This window comes from Pelodiscus sinensis, chromosome 6 (genome assembly GCF_049634645.1).
Source record: "Pelodiscus sinensis isolate JC-2024 chromosome 6, ASM4963464v1, whole genome shotgun sequence".
NCBI lineage: Eukaryota > Metazoa > Chordata > Testudines > Trionychidae > Pelodiscus > Pelodiscus sinensis.
The window spans coordinates 94986820-94999792 of record NC_134716.1 but is presented as its reverse complement, the minus strand read 5'-3'; positions in this window follow the sequence as shown (position 1 = coordinate 94999792).

Sequence of the window (12973 nt, the reverse complement as noted above, 5' to 3'; positions counted from 1 at the left end):
TATTATGTGTTTGTGCTCATTTTGGGGCACTTGTTTTAGTTTCCATTGCTGTTCTGGTCTAAAAGCCCAGAGTCTGTTACTTTTTGGTGAGGGAAAGATGAATTGAGTTTCATCAAGCTCCAAAGACTTAGACAGTGATTAAAAACTCTGTTAAATAAGTAGAGTTATCCAAGCCACTGGGCTCCAGAATCAAACAGTAGTAAGGGATTTCATCTAGGGATTATAGTGCTATGTGCTGAAGCTTAAAGTGATTGGTGAGGGAGGGGGAATAATGGGGAAAATTAGCTGATTGTTCTGTGAGGGAATAAGGGATAACAATCCTCTGGGCTCAGAGATATGGAGCTGACCTAGTCACTTGATTAGCCCATTCTCTGCACCTTAATTAGCTGACTGCTCTCCTATTCATGCCTGCTGCCTTCTTCTATAGAACTGTGAAATCCTTTAGGAAGTAGAAGTGCTTGGATGGTTACTGCTAAAAGAAACTACTTCAGAAAACCAAATGATCAAGAAAGGAACTATTTGGGAAGGAGGGCCAGCTAGAGCCATTCCTGCGCCCCGGGCAGTGGGGTGCGACACATGTGCGGCTCCGCACATGGCGCATGTGTAGCCACGCCCCCCGGCACACTATGCACCTTACAGCTGCAATTGGGTGCGTGGCGCCTGATTGCAACTCAAAGAGGTGCTGCACGGCCTCCAGCCCCGGGTGCGCGGTGCCTGATGGCAGCACTAAGGGGTGCCGCGTGGCCGGGTGCGTGGAGCCTATTACAGCTGCCATCAGGAGCCCCCCCGCCATAGGTTGGCGCCCCAGGCAGCTGCCTGGCTAGCCCCCCCCCCTTAATCTGGCCCTGTTGGGGAACTTTGGGAGGCTAAGTCCCTATGGGTATGTCTACACTACCACCTTCGTTCGAACTAGGGTGGTAATGTAGGCAACCGGAGTTGCAAATGAAGCCCGGGATTTGAATTTCCTAGGCTTCATTTGCATCTCGCCGGGCACCGCCATTTTTAAATGTCCACGCCACGCGGCTACACGCGGCACGGACTAGGTAGTTCGGACTAGGCTTCCTATTCCGAACTACCATTACTCCTCGTAGGAATAGGAAGCCTAGTCCGAAGTACCTAGTCCGTGCCGCGTGTAGCCACGCGGCACGGAGTCCGCGCTAGCGGACATTTAAAAATGGCGGCACCTGGCGAGATGCAAATGAAGCCTGGGAAATTCAAATCCTGGGCTTCATTTGCAACTCCGGTTGCCTACATTACCACCCTAGTTCGAACTAAGGTGGTAGTGTAGACATACCCTATGACAAGAGCCAGGAAAATCTTGCTATGGGAAGTACTGATGTGAGAAGTAAAACAAAAAAAGCAGTCATGTATCATTTTAAAGACTAACAAGATGGTTTATTAGGTGATGAGCTTTTGTGGGGCAGATCCACTTCTTCAGATCATATTCTGGGACATGCACTGATTGATGTAGAAATCTGATGGGTGGGATTGTGGTGAAGAAGTTTCAATTAAAAAAACTACCCAACCAGGCCTGCTGACGGGGGACAAAAGGGCCAGTATCTCAGGGGTCCAGACAATTTAAAATGGCCCACAGCTGCTGCCACTGGCAGCACAACAGGGCTAATGCAGGCTTCCTGCCCGCCTTTGCTCCACATGATCCTGAAAGACGGTGGCATGTCCCTGCGGCCCTTGGTTCTCTGCACACTGCACCTGCCTCAGGTGCTAACCCTGTAGCTTCCATTGGCCCTTGCCTGGAGCCCACCCTCAGAGCCTGTGCCCAGACTCTGCCTCTCTGCCTCATCCTGGTAAGAGGGCATAAGAGTTGGGGAGAGCAAGCAATGGAGGGAAGGTGGATGGAGTGACTGGAGGGCAGAGCCTCAGAGAAGGGGCAGAATATGGGTGTGGCCTCAGGGAAAAGATTGTTGGGGGAGGGACAGGGCAAGAGTCTGCATGATTAGATGGTTGGCAACCCTGCCAGGTAGGGATGTGGAAGCCCCAGTCATTCCAGAAGGGCTAGCCCAGTAGTGCAGCCACAAACTCACTGGGCATCAGCCAGCATAGGCATAGCACCATCCCACATGTCAGGCAGACCGCGTCCATATGGGTGTGGCTTGTGTGTGCATGAAGTCCCATTGACTGTTCAGCCTGGGGGCTGGAATTGCTGCCAGTCAGCCTAACCCCATCTAAAAGTTGCATCAATGGATTCCTTGAGCAGCACGACTGGGGGATACCCCAGGGAGCGAGCTGGCCTGGCAAAATAAAGGTTGGTCTGACATGAGACTGGTGCTATAAGATAAGGTGCTAAAAACAACTATAAAAAACCTCTGCTTCTCCCCCCTTAATTTTCACCCAGCAGTGCAACATCAGTCACACACACACATCAGCATTGTGCAAGCTCCCAGCACAGAGAATTCTGCATTGTGAAAACTGGTACAGTTAGCCGTCTTAGCAAGATTGTCCTTTTTACCTCTCACAGTGAGTGTTCCTGCTCAGAGCTGAAGCACATTGGTAGGGAAGTGGTGGCCATATTGGACCAGATTCTCCATTCTTGCTGAGAGTTACACTCCCACATTCTAGCCGCAGCCAGGACCCTACCAGCCCTCAAGTAAGAGTCTCTAATTTGCACTCAGCTGCAATGGCTACTTGTGTGCATGTTATGCTGGCAGAGGGTTACCAGGGTGTGGTGCTCTTCAGCCACACTCTCTCCTGCGTAGTGTTCAATCATAAGGAGTTGAGACGTAGCAGCGTGGCATTCCCGCTTCATTTCTTCTTCCACATGTCTTCTCTCGTCTCAAGCACTACCTGAGTTTTCTATTTTCTTAGCCACTACCCTATACATAATTTCTCAACAGAGAGCATAGCAGTAAGGCTTTCTTACATCTCCCATCCCTAACATGCTTCTAGCACGAGCCTTACACTAGAATCACAAGGGGATTATATGGGCACATACTGCCAGCTCTTGCATTGCACTAGGGATTGTCCCTTGGAGCCATTGTCACCGGGATTCTAGCCCTTTCATGCCGCTAAACAAACATGGATACAGTATCACGAGTAATGGTAACTGGCAATCGTTCAACATAATCCTCTTTAAAAAGATTTTGCTGTGAACCCTAAAACTCTGTTACTGCTCCACAGTATGGCTTCATATTTTGGACACTGAAGGCAGGACTCCCAGATTCACCCTTTAGCAAGGACAGAACTGACTTTTCTCTTTGCTCAGAGGTAAGTCTGGAAGAAATAGTTATTTCAAACAGTCCTGAGCATTATCTAATCCAGCAGAAAAATATGGATGAATCTCATCAACAAGACAGACTGGAAGAATGTCTATATTTTGTCAATAGAATCTGAGATTCCTATGCATAATGTATAGGAATAGGAAAGTATCCCATTAAATACTTTGTGGGGCTCACTGGTTTTTTTTTTATTTTGTGTTAGAAGCTGCCAGAACCCAAGCCAAGCAAAAGTGTGTAGCAAGGACCTGTGTCAGTAAATAATTTGATGCTTGGACCTCCATGTGGCTCCTGCAAATAATGTCTATATAAAGAGCAAAAGAAAATACTAATGTCAGTCCAGAACCACTTAACCTAATTCCTAAGGGGGCAGAAATACCATGCTTTCTGCGTGCATACGTGGTGGCATTCCTCAAACACACACGGAAAACTCTGGGAGCTTCAAAAATATTCCTGCAGGTATCCTGAGGCTATAGCAACTTACAGGAGCAATGTTTAGGAACTTTCTTTCTAGCATCAGTGAAATGTAGCTTTTCTACTAATGCCATGACATGTTCTCATGATCACTTTTATAGCTTCACCTTTGCTATGGTAGAGTCTGAGTTACATACACATGGAAACTTTCTCCTAGCTTCTATTAATACCAATAAAAGGAAAGTCTGAAGGAGCTTGGGAGTTGAGAAATTATTAGTTTTTTCTGTATGGTTTTGATTACCTGTTGTTCCTTCAGGTTGGTTGCTTGCCACTTCAAAGTCAACATTTGCTAATAGCTTTCCATTATTTATCTGAAAGATGCTATGTACTTTGCTACTCTAAACTGAGTCATAGTTAGAAATTTATCTTAACCTTTAATACTTGATGACCATTGTTATCTAAATTTTATTTTTTAACCTGAAAAAGCTTTAGAATGTCGGTGTTCAAATCAGCAAGATGTATTGAATACCAAAGGGAGTTATTTTCAATTTGATATGTAGCTCTTCCCAGTCCTCCCCTTCTCCCTCTGTTCCTCCCTGTGACCTCTGTTGCCCCTCCATTTGATATCTAGTATGCACTTAGCATACTTAGTAATCTGATGATGACAGAATACCTATCCCTTCATACTGGTGTCATCTTCTTAAATAGAGTAAGGAAGTATCATACCAATCTGGCCGGTATATTTTGTTTGCCGTTTATGTGTTTTACAGTAGTCCATTCCTCCGCCTCCCTCCCCCAATATTCTTGCTCTTTATCATGTGGGATACAAGATTAAATATTCAGAGGGCTTTTTAGGGCAGACGAGGACCAGTATGCTCTTGTCTCACCACCTACATAACATAGCCACAGAATTTAACCTAGAGATTCCTTCATTTAAATCAGCATCTTGTGGCTGAATAGAGTGTGTATAATTCCTTTTAGAAAGAAATCCAATGGTGTTTTAAAGACTCCTTCAAGTAATGGAGAGGTCCCCAGGTCCCCTTAATCTCTTCCAGTGCTTATTTCTCCTCACTGTTATAGTTTCTGTCTTATTTCAGTTTTGACTTGATTGACTTCAACTTGGAGTTACTAGAGCCTGTTAGGCCTTTGTCTGCTAGACTGAAGAGCCCGTATGCATCAGACATTTATATCCTGTGCATATATTTAGCCAACAGGGAAGCAAAGGAACAACTGCCCTGGGGCCCAGCAATTCATAGGTTCCTGGGGTTCCCACTAAATTGCTGCAAGAGCACCGTGCAGCATGAGCTGCACAGCTCTGAAGGGTCGGGAGGGGGCTCAGGACTGTGCTGTGGGCAGCGTTGAAGGCTGGCTGCTCCTTTCACCTGAAGCTCTGCTCCTTCTGGGAGTGCAGAGCTGACCCCCCCCACATCTTATCCAGAGGCCCATGAAGGCTGTCAGCCCTGTGCTTTTAACTGTCTCTCTGATAAGCTAAGAATAAATCCATTTAGGGTTAGGCTATGACAAAGATTTAGAAAATTGAAGAATGTTAGGGGAGCCTTACTCCAGCATGGGCTGGTGGTGATGATGCCTCAGGGAAGCTGCATGCTTGGAATCCATTGGTGGTAAAAGAATGCAATTATCAGATCAGTAATTTCTTCCGGCAAAGCACCATCTCATAGGATCAAATGCAGTATAAGGCCAGCACTATGCATCATGCTGATTTCCTCTTGGTGTTGTATGACTGTAGGGAAGTTAACAGTTTTGAATGCCACCTATTCTGAATGTGAAACATTGACAGGACAGCTAGTCTATCAGCCACTAGAGGCCCTTCAAGTCTAGGAGACCGAATGTCCTGGTAGTTTGATTCAGTGCACTCAATAAGGAAATGATGATAAATCATTTAAATTAAGTGATTTTTAAGACACAAAAGCAATATTCAAAATGCACATGCCAAACACTTCTGATGGGCTGCATATAGGGTTTGCTTTCTTAAATTATCATAGTTTATTCAAAACCAAACTTCCTATCTGCTGCATTTATTTTTCTCCCTTCCCCCAATTTTGATCCACCTTTTCTTGCTGTAGCATTACAATATGGAAGCTGCTAGCCAATTATACTGCTTTTGCTCTGTGGGCTTTTTATGCATCAATGCACAGTCACTTAGGTCTTGATGTTTCTCTTGATCCCTTCTATGCTTCAAAGGACTGGAGGAGAGAAGCATCTGTACTGCATGCTTCCAAGCTGGCAGCAGCTACTGTGAAAACATACAAAGCAAATCTGGGAAATAGGGCTGGAGAGTTTGCTACAAACTGGCAAACACTTACCACCATCAGTCTCTTTCTTTAAGCAGGAGAGTAAACCCCTTGATTAGCCTGAGTGGGATGGAGTTAGGAAGCAGCCACTTTAGAATGTTCCCATGGGAAAGATGCGGAAATGTCTCATCAAATGATTATTGTTCTTCCATATTAGTATTTCCAAGAGGCTCTGACAGAATTGGGGCCTATTTGTGCTGGGTGCTGTAAGGACACTGGATACAGCCACAGATTGATGCTGGTCAAGCAGCACTAAGTATCTCACTCTAGCATTAACCCTATAGAGGTAAGGTTGAGGTGCAAAGCTATGGGGGCGGGGGAGAATCCAATGAGCTAGCTGTGCTTCCAGAAGAAAAGTGATCCCTAACTATTTAAAAAAATGAGCATGTTGCAAATCTGGTTAGGGATTCAGAAAGGCTGGGCTGGCTGTTCATGAAGGCAATGGAACCCCAAAATGTTTGTGTTTCATAGACAACTTGTCCTTGTCTATGCTTTTCCAAGAAAGGAAAGTGGCTAGCTCTCCCCCCCCCCCCCCCCCACCAATGATGTCTTTCCAGACATACTGTGACAATTGTTTCTACTATATGAGCCAACATTGTAATAAATTGTGTCAGGAGCCTAAGGTTGGTTCCAAAATGGAAATTAATTGATCTTTCTCAGGCATTGTGGGAGAGAGGTATTCTTCCAAATGGCTTGTGCTTAACCCCTTGTAATGGCTCAGATGAACTCTGAAATGCCCATGAAAGCTGTGAGAGAAGAGGCCTTGATGTAGCCATGCGAGCTAGAAAGAAATAGAATGGTTGTGCATTCACAGAAACGTCATAACACCTCAAGGATGAAAGACTGTCTCCACATGCTAATGAAAAATGCTGACATCTTCCTTGGCTTAGAAAAAGGAAAACAGTGTTTGTTTAAAGTCAAGACACTAAAGTTTGGGGCGGGGGCAAGAAATACATTGCTCACTTGCACCCTAGGAAATTTGTGCCAAGTTATGAATGCTTCTGAAGAGACAGCACAACAGTGAGGCAGTATTTGAATGATAACCTTTAATGATAACCTGTGTGTCACTAGCTCATACTAGCTCAGCTTTGTGTCTCCTGTGAAGGAAACATTAAATTAAAAGCTTTTTCTCTGTTATATGTATGCTCTTTTTTAGGTAATCAATGTGTTTTAATGAAAAGTGAATTTGAGCATTAACATGGTGTATATGTGCTGGCAGAATGGCGTGGAAGATGAAATAATCTTTACCCTGAAGGAGTAAGAGAAAGCTGGGAAGACCATGATTTGCCCAGAGACATTTATCCGCTTATAAAAGCAGACAATGATTGTGGCTTCCTCAGAGGATACCAGACTGATGGATAGAAGTTCATGCTGTCACCATGAGTCCTCAATCTTTAGATACAGCATGGTTGGTTGATGTTATACAGGGAAGTATGGGCACTAAAAATGTCACTGTGTGGAATGGCACAGGTCTTATTTTAACTCCCTCCAAATGAGTTCTATACCGGGGGCTGCATCTACACTGGCATGATTTTGCGCAAATACTTTTAACTGAAAAGTTTTTCCATTAAAAGTATTTGCGCAAGAGAGCGTCTATACTGGCATGTGCCTTTGCGCAAAAGCATCCGTGCCAGTGTAGACGCTCTCTTGCGCAAGAAAGCTCCGATGGCCATTTTAGCAATCGGGCTTTCTTGCACAAGAAGTTAACGCTGCTGTCTACACTGGCCATTTTGCGCAAGAATACTTGCGCAAGAGGGCTTATCCCTGAGTGGGAGCATCAGAGTATTTGTGCAAGAACCACTGATTTTGTACATTACAAAGTCAGTGTTCTTGCGCAAATACTTGTGGCCAGTGTAGACAGGCGGCCGCTTTTGCGCAAAATCATGCCAGTGTAGACGCAGCCTGAGTGTAAAGTGCCCTTGGCCTTGCTGTGATGCAAATTGGATATACAGTACTGATCCTGCTTGCCTACTTTGTGGTTTACTACCTGTCTTATCTCTACTAGCATTTTACAGTGACCTAATTAAAGTGCATTAACTATCTTACCGTAAAAACAAAATGCTCACCTCTTTTAGGGGAGAGAATTTACCTGAGATTTTTTTTCACTGTCCAGCAGCATTTTCCAACTATCTGTACACAGTTTCCCTGAAGAAGCTTGCCATATTCAAGGAGATGAATGAATGGTTGTTTCAAGATCATTTATGGGGGGTTCCCCCTCTTTTTTTCTTCCTTAAACACCAGTATTGCTGTGTGGGGGAGCATAGACTATGCCCTTCCACCTTAGCCTAATTTCTCTTCATACTTCATACTTCTCTTCTTACTCAGAAGTGCCTTGGGTATCTTGACAATCATAATCAAAGAGGAGGAAGTAGCTAATGAGAAGTCCAGGAAAAATTACATGGCCTGTCTTTGAGAAGGCGTGCTCCTAGGAAAGTCTACAGGTACTGTCGCGAGAATCACAGGTCCGATAATGAATAGCCAAGGGGGGAAGGACAGAACCAGGTGGACAGTTTTATCAAATAAAAAATATTTATTTATGACAGTGGTGAATTTATAGTATTATTCTAAGATTTTTAATAGACCGTGTTAATAATGAATTTACAGTATTTATTATATTCTATGGTTTCTAGTAAAACGTGTCAGAGATATAGGGATGGGAATGGCAAGGGGAATAGTCTCTAATCTTAAAATATCCAGCTATAGTAATAAAATAACAGTGATAACTACAAACTCTATGTACTACCCAAAACAACTACAACACTAAGCTTATACAACAAGAAAAATCAAATCATACATACCAACTTACACAGCACACGGAACATTTCACAGGTATCGGTTCGGTTGGGAAGGCCTTGGTTATGCCTGAGAGTCAGGGGAGGTGGCTGGTTGATTGATCTGGCCGGCAGCGCTTTGAAGTATACGAGAAGGCACACGCACGGTGGTACGTGTGTTGCGAAGACCTCCTAGAGCGAACTGTGCGATGGGTATTTATCCCCAAATCTGCACATCGCTTTCCCGCGCTTGCATATTACCATATATGGCCCAATGGTCACCAAGTGAGGGGGTCGGTGTCCCAGGGGTTGGGCCGAAACTGTACAGGTTTCATGCAACCAGGTAAGCCCTGCAGTTCTCACGCCAAGGTGACGGGTGGGAGAGTCTGTGGCTATTTTCCCCTTTTCACACCTTTCCTTTTTCTAAAGGCAATGGTATGCAGGAAGGGTGCGGCCGGTTTCTCTCAAGGAGTACTGCAGAACAAGAGCGGCCTGGCCAAACATTTTTACTGGGGGGGCAGTTTCTTTTCTTTAACAGGTACCTCAAACAATATTTGGTCAAGAATACTTTCCTATGGAGACTACAATAGTGCCCAGCATTCACTTCTGTTCACCAACACACAGTTCGGAAGCTCTAGCATTTTCATACTTTGTAACTCTCCAAGACAATTTTGTAACGAAAACCAATCTAAATACTGCAAATATTTGCTACTAGAAGATTTACAAGTAAATTTTGTTTTTCTTTGGAAAATAAAATGAAAATGTACATTCTTCATTTAAATCATTGCTCTGGATAGGACAGAAAACAGCTAGATCTGCCAGTATGGGGAATCTGCCACTACTCAGAGGTGGCAAAGCTACTCCCTGCATCCCCATCTCAGCCCTGGGAAAGCAAAGTGCATGGGTCGGTTGTGGTTATGCTCTGGCTCTGCCCATCAGGCATGTAGTTCCTATGTCTAGACAGTGGGGCCATTTCAGGATACCAGAAGTATCCTGAAATAGAAATTCCACGTCTTTAAACGTGCCCGTTATTTCAAAATATGTTTCAAAATAATGGGCATGCTATTTCGGCATCCCTGTAACTCTTGTTCCATGAGGGTTCAGGGACTTGTTGGAATAGCACTTTATTTCAAAGTACACCGCGCCAAATTTTGAAATAAGCTCAAAATAAGCTACGCAATTTGCATGGTGCAAATTGCGTAGCTTATTTTGAGATAAGGGTGCTGTGTAGATGCATCCAGGGGACCATCAATCCACATTTCTCACTTATGCTGGGGCCCAAAATGGTGGAGATACAACCTGAGAATCGAGAAGGCAAAGTCCATTTCCAGAAATGTCTAACCCATGCTATGATGAGCATAAGCTCAGCACAGCAGAGAATCTCAGCCAGTAATTCGGCTGTGTATCTAGTATGTATGAATTTTGTGCTGCTTTTGTGTTTAAGGTTGTGCATTGTTAACCCTCATAACAGAAACAGTGCATTATGCTATTCTAGTGATATTCTGGGTTATCGTGCTGCTGTTTTGGATTTTTCTATAATAATCGATAATCACATGTAAGCTAAGTGCACAGTTGAGTTAAAAGAATAGTATTGAGGTTAAAGTCAAACACTCAAATTAGGAAATGCCATAATTAAGCTTGATTATGCAATCATAATTTAGTGCCATTGTGTTTGCATTATGATTGTCTTTAATGATATGGCTGCACCAAATGCCTAAGAGGGAAAAATTAAAGATTTTTTTTTTTTTACGGGCAACCTTAATTCTAGTACTTTCCAACTTGTGAGTGTTTGACTTTGCAGACTTAATTGTCTTTTAATATTGTCTGTGATTTGTTTTTATATTTAATATTTTAAAATAAAAAATAAGCAAAAAATAAATGTTTTTATTTTTTTTAAGCAAGGAAAACAAATTCCAGCATGTAGAATCAAATTTACATTCATAAACTTTAAAAAAAAAAAAAACAAACAAAAAAAACCAACAACAACCCTGGTCTGGTAGCACTTTATTAGCTAACAAAATATATAGATGGTATCATGAGCTTTCTGTGCCCCATATGTTTTGTTAGTCTATAAAGTGCTACCAGACCAGTTTTTGTGTTTTAAGATTATCCTGTACAGACTAACTCAGCTACCCCCTGAAGCTATTGACATTCATGTGGGTCATCATTATTAAATCCACTACATAGACCTCTTCAGAGTAGCTGATAGTTGCAGGTTGTTTTCAATGTAGATTAATACTATGGGGGATATTTCTGTTGCCAGCTTCATAGGTATTTGCTGACAGCACAGAAATTGAGAAAATCAGGATTTTTCAGTTCCCTTCCAGGCTCTAGAGCACAGTGTACTCCAATGGTCACCAACCTTTTGCCTATTTCCCCAAACCTTGACCCCTCTACACTGTCCCCACCAACATGTCCCTATTTCAATTCTGCTTCTTTCCCTTGTCCTTGTTCCATACTCCTCACCTGGCCAGTCACAGGCTCCAGTCCTCAAGCTTCTTAGCCCAGTCCCAATTTATCCTCACACCTATTGTGTCCTAGTCTTCCTCTCACCTGTCTCCCAGTCCCATTCTTTTTGTCCAACCAGTCAGTCTCAATCCCACAATCTCCTTGCCCATCCCATATACCAGTCCCTGTTTCCCTCTCCCCACCACTGGCCTAGACTCCCATCCCCTCTGCATTTGAATTGGGCACCTTCCTCCTCTGTTCTGCTGTGGGAGCATATAGACTGGGTCCTTGCTTTCAGTTCTAATACGTGGAACTGGTACAGCCTACAGCTACAATTGCAGGGAAAGTCCTGATCAGTGTCATGCTGGACCATGCCCCCGGAAGATAGAAGCTTTGAGAAATTTAGCTGTGATGATCTAGCAAGTGTCTACTGAGCATGTGCAGACTGGGATTTTTTTTAAAAAATTATTTGGCCAAACTATCATCAGGATGGCAAAAGACACATCCCTGAAATAAAGGCTTCTCTTCTATTAAATTTCAGTTGCTGCCCCCAAAGAATGGGGTGCTAGAGCATCTCCAAAGAAAAGGTCACCAGAATTTTTAACTAAGGACAAAATTATATTTTATTCTAACCCTGTTTTCAAACAGATGAAAAGTTTTGGATTTAAAACAAATTTCAGCCTGAGGCAGATGTCTGATATGGAAAACTTCAGCTCAAATGGTTAAAATTCAGCGAAGTTATAAGCCACCAATAACAGGGTCTTGCCCTAGAAAATGTTGTCCAACTTCAATAAGTTACCAGAACTTTCCAAAAAAGTGAATGAAGGATTTTAGACACTCTTTTTTTTTAATATCAATATATTGAAATATCTAGAGTCTGATCTTAAAAGGTTTATTTTACTTTTTATCATGAGCTGCAATATGCTTTCTGAATAATTGGAAGACCTTTTATCCGGGATGCCATTTGTGAAATCCTTGGTTGTTCATGAAGGGAAAGGTTTTATTTCAACCTTCCAACCTCAAAACTTGCTTGTAAAGGTCTCTTCTCTACCAGTTTTTTTAAAGCATCTTTTTGCCACTAATTTGTGGCTTTTTGTTTATCTTTTCCTCCACCTCTGTATAAAGCTATTCTAATTAGAACAGAGCTTTGACAAATGCCGTATTCTTGCACTCATAATAATAATGCCCTGATTAATCTGTACCCATTTGAATTGAATGGTCCTTTTAAGAGTTATATTTAATGAACAGTGAAAGAGCACTTGAGGACTAAGTCCCTAATGATCAACAGTACCTGTTAAGTAAATGAAGTGGTGTTTGCTGTTGCCAGGAAACAGATGGGAGAAAAAGGGGGGATTTCTGACTTGGATGGAATATCTGAATCTTCTGAGAACTGGGTATTAGGGCCTGGTCTATGTTCCACTTCTTTTTCCACTCTGAGCAAATTCAGTTACATGGAATGAAGAAATCTTTTGGATGGTGAGAATGAAGTCATATGTTACAGGCACAGGGGGAAAGCACTGATGATCTAAGGAGGCTTTGGTCCAGATGTTGATCAGTTATGAACAAAACAATAAGGCACTATCGAGACCAGTATATTCTTAGAATCTGAGGTGTTTCCCAAAGGGGGAAGTAGAAGGCTTATCCTCTGAGTCACCCAAAACTGGGCCAGACAAATCAACATTTACAAAATGACCCTGGAACTTAAATGTATAAGGGTGTGTCTAAACTACATGCCTCCGTCGACAGAGGCATGTAGATTAGCCAGATCGACAGAAGGAAATGAAGCCGCGATTAAAAT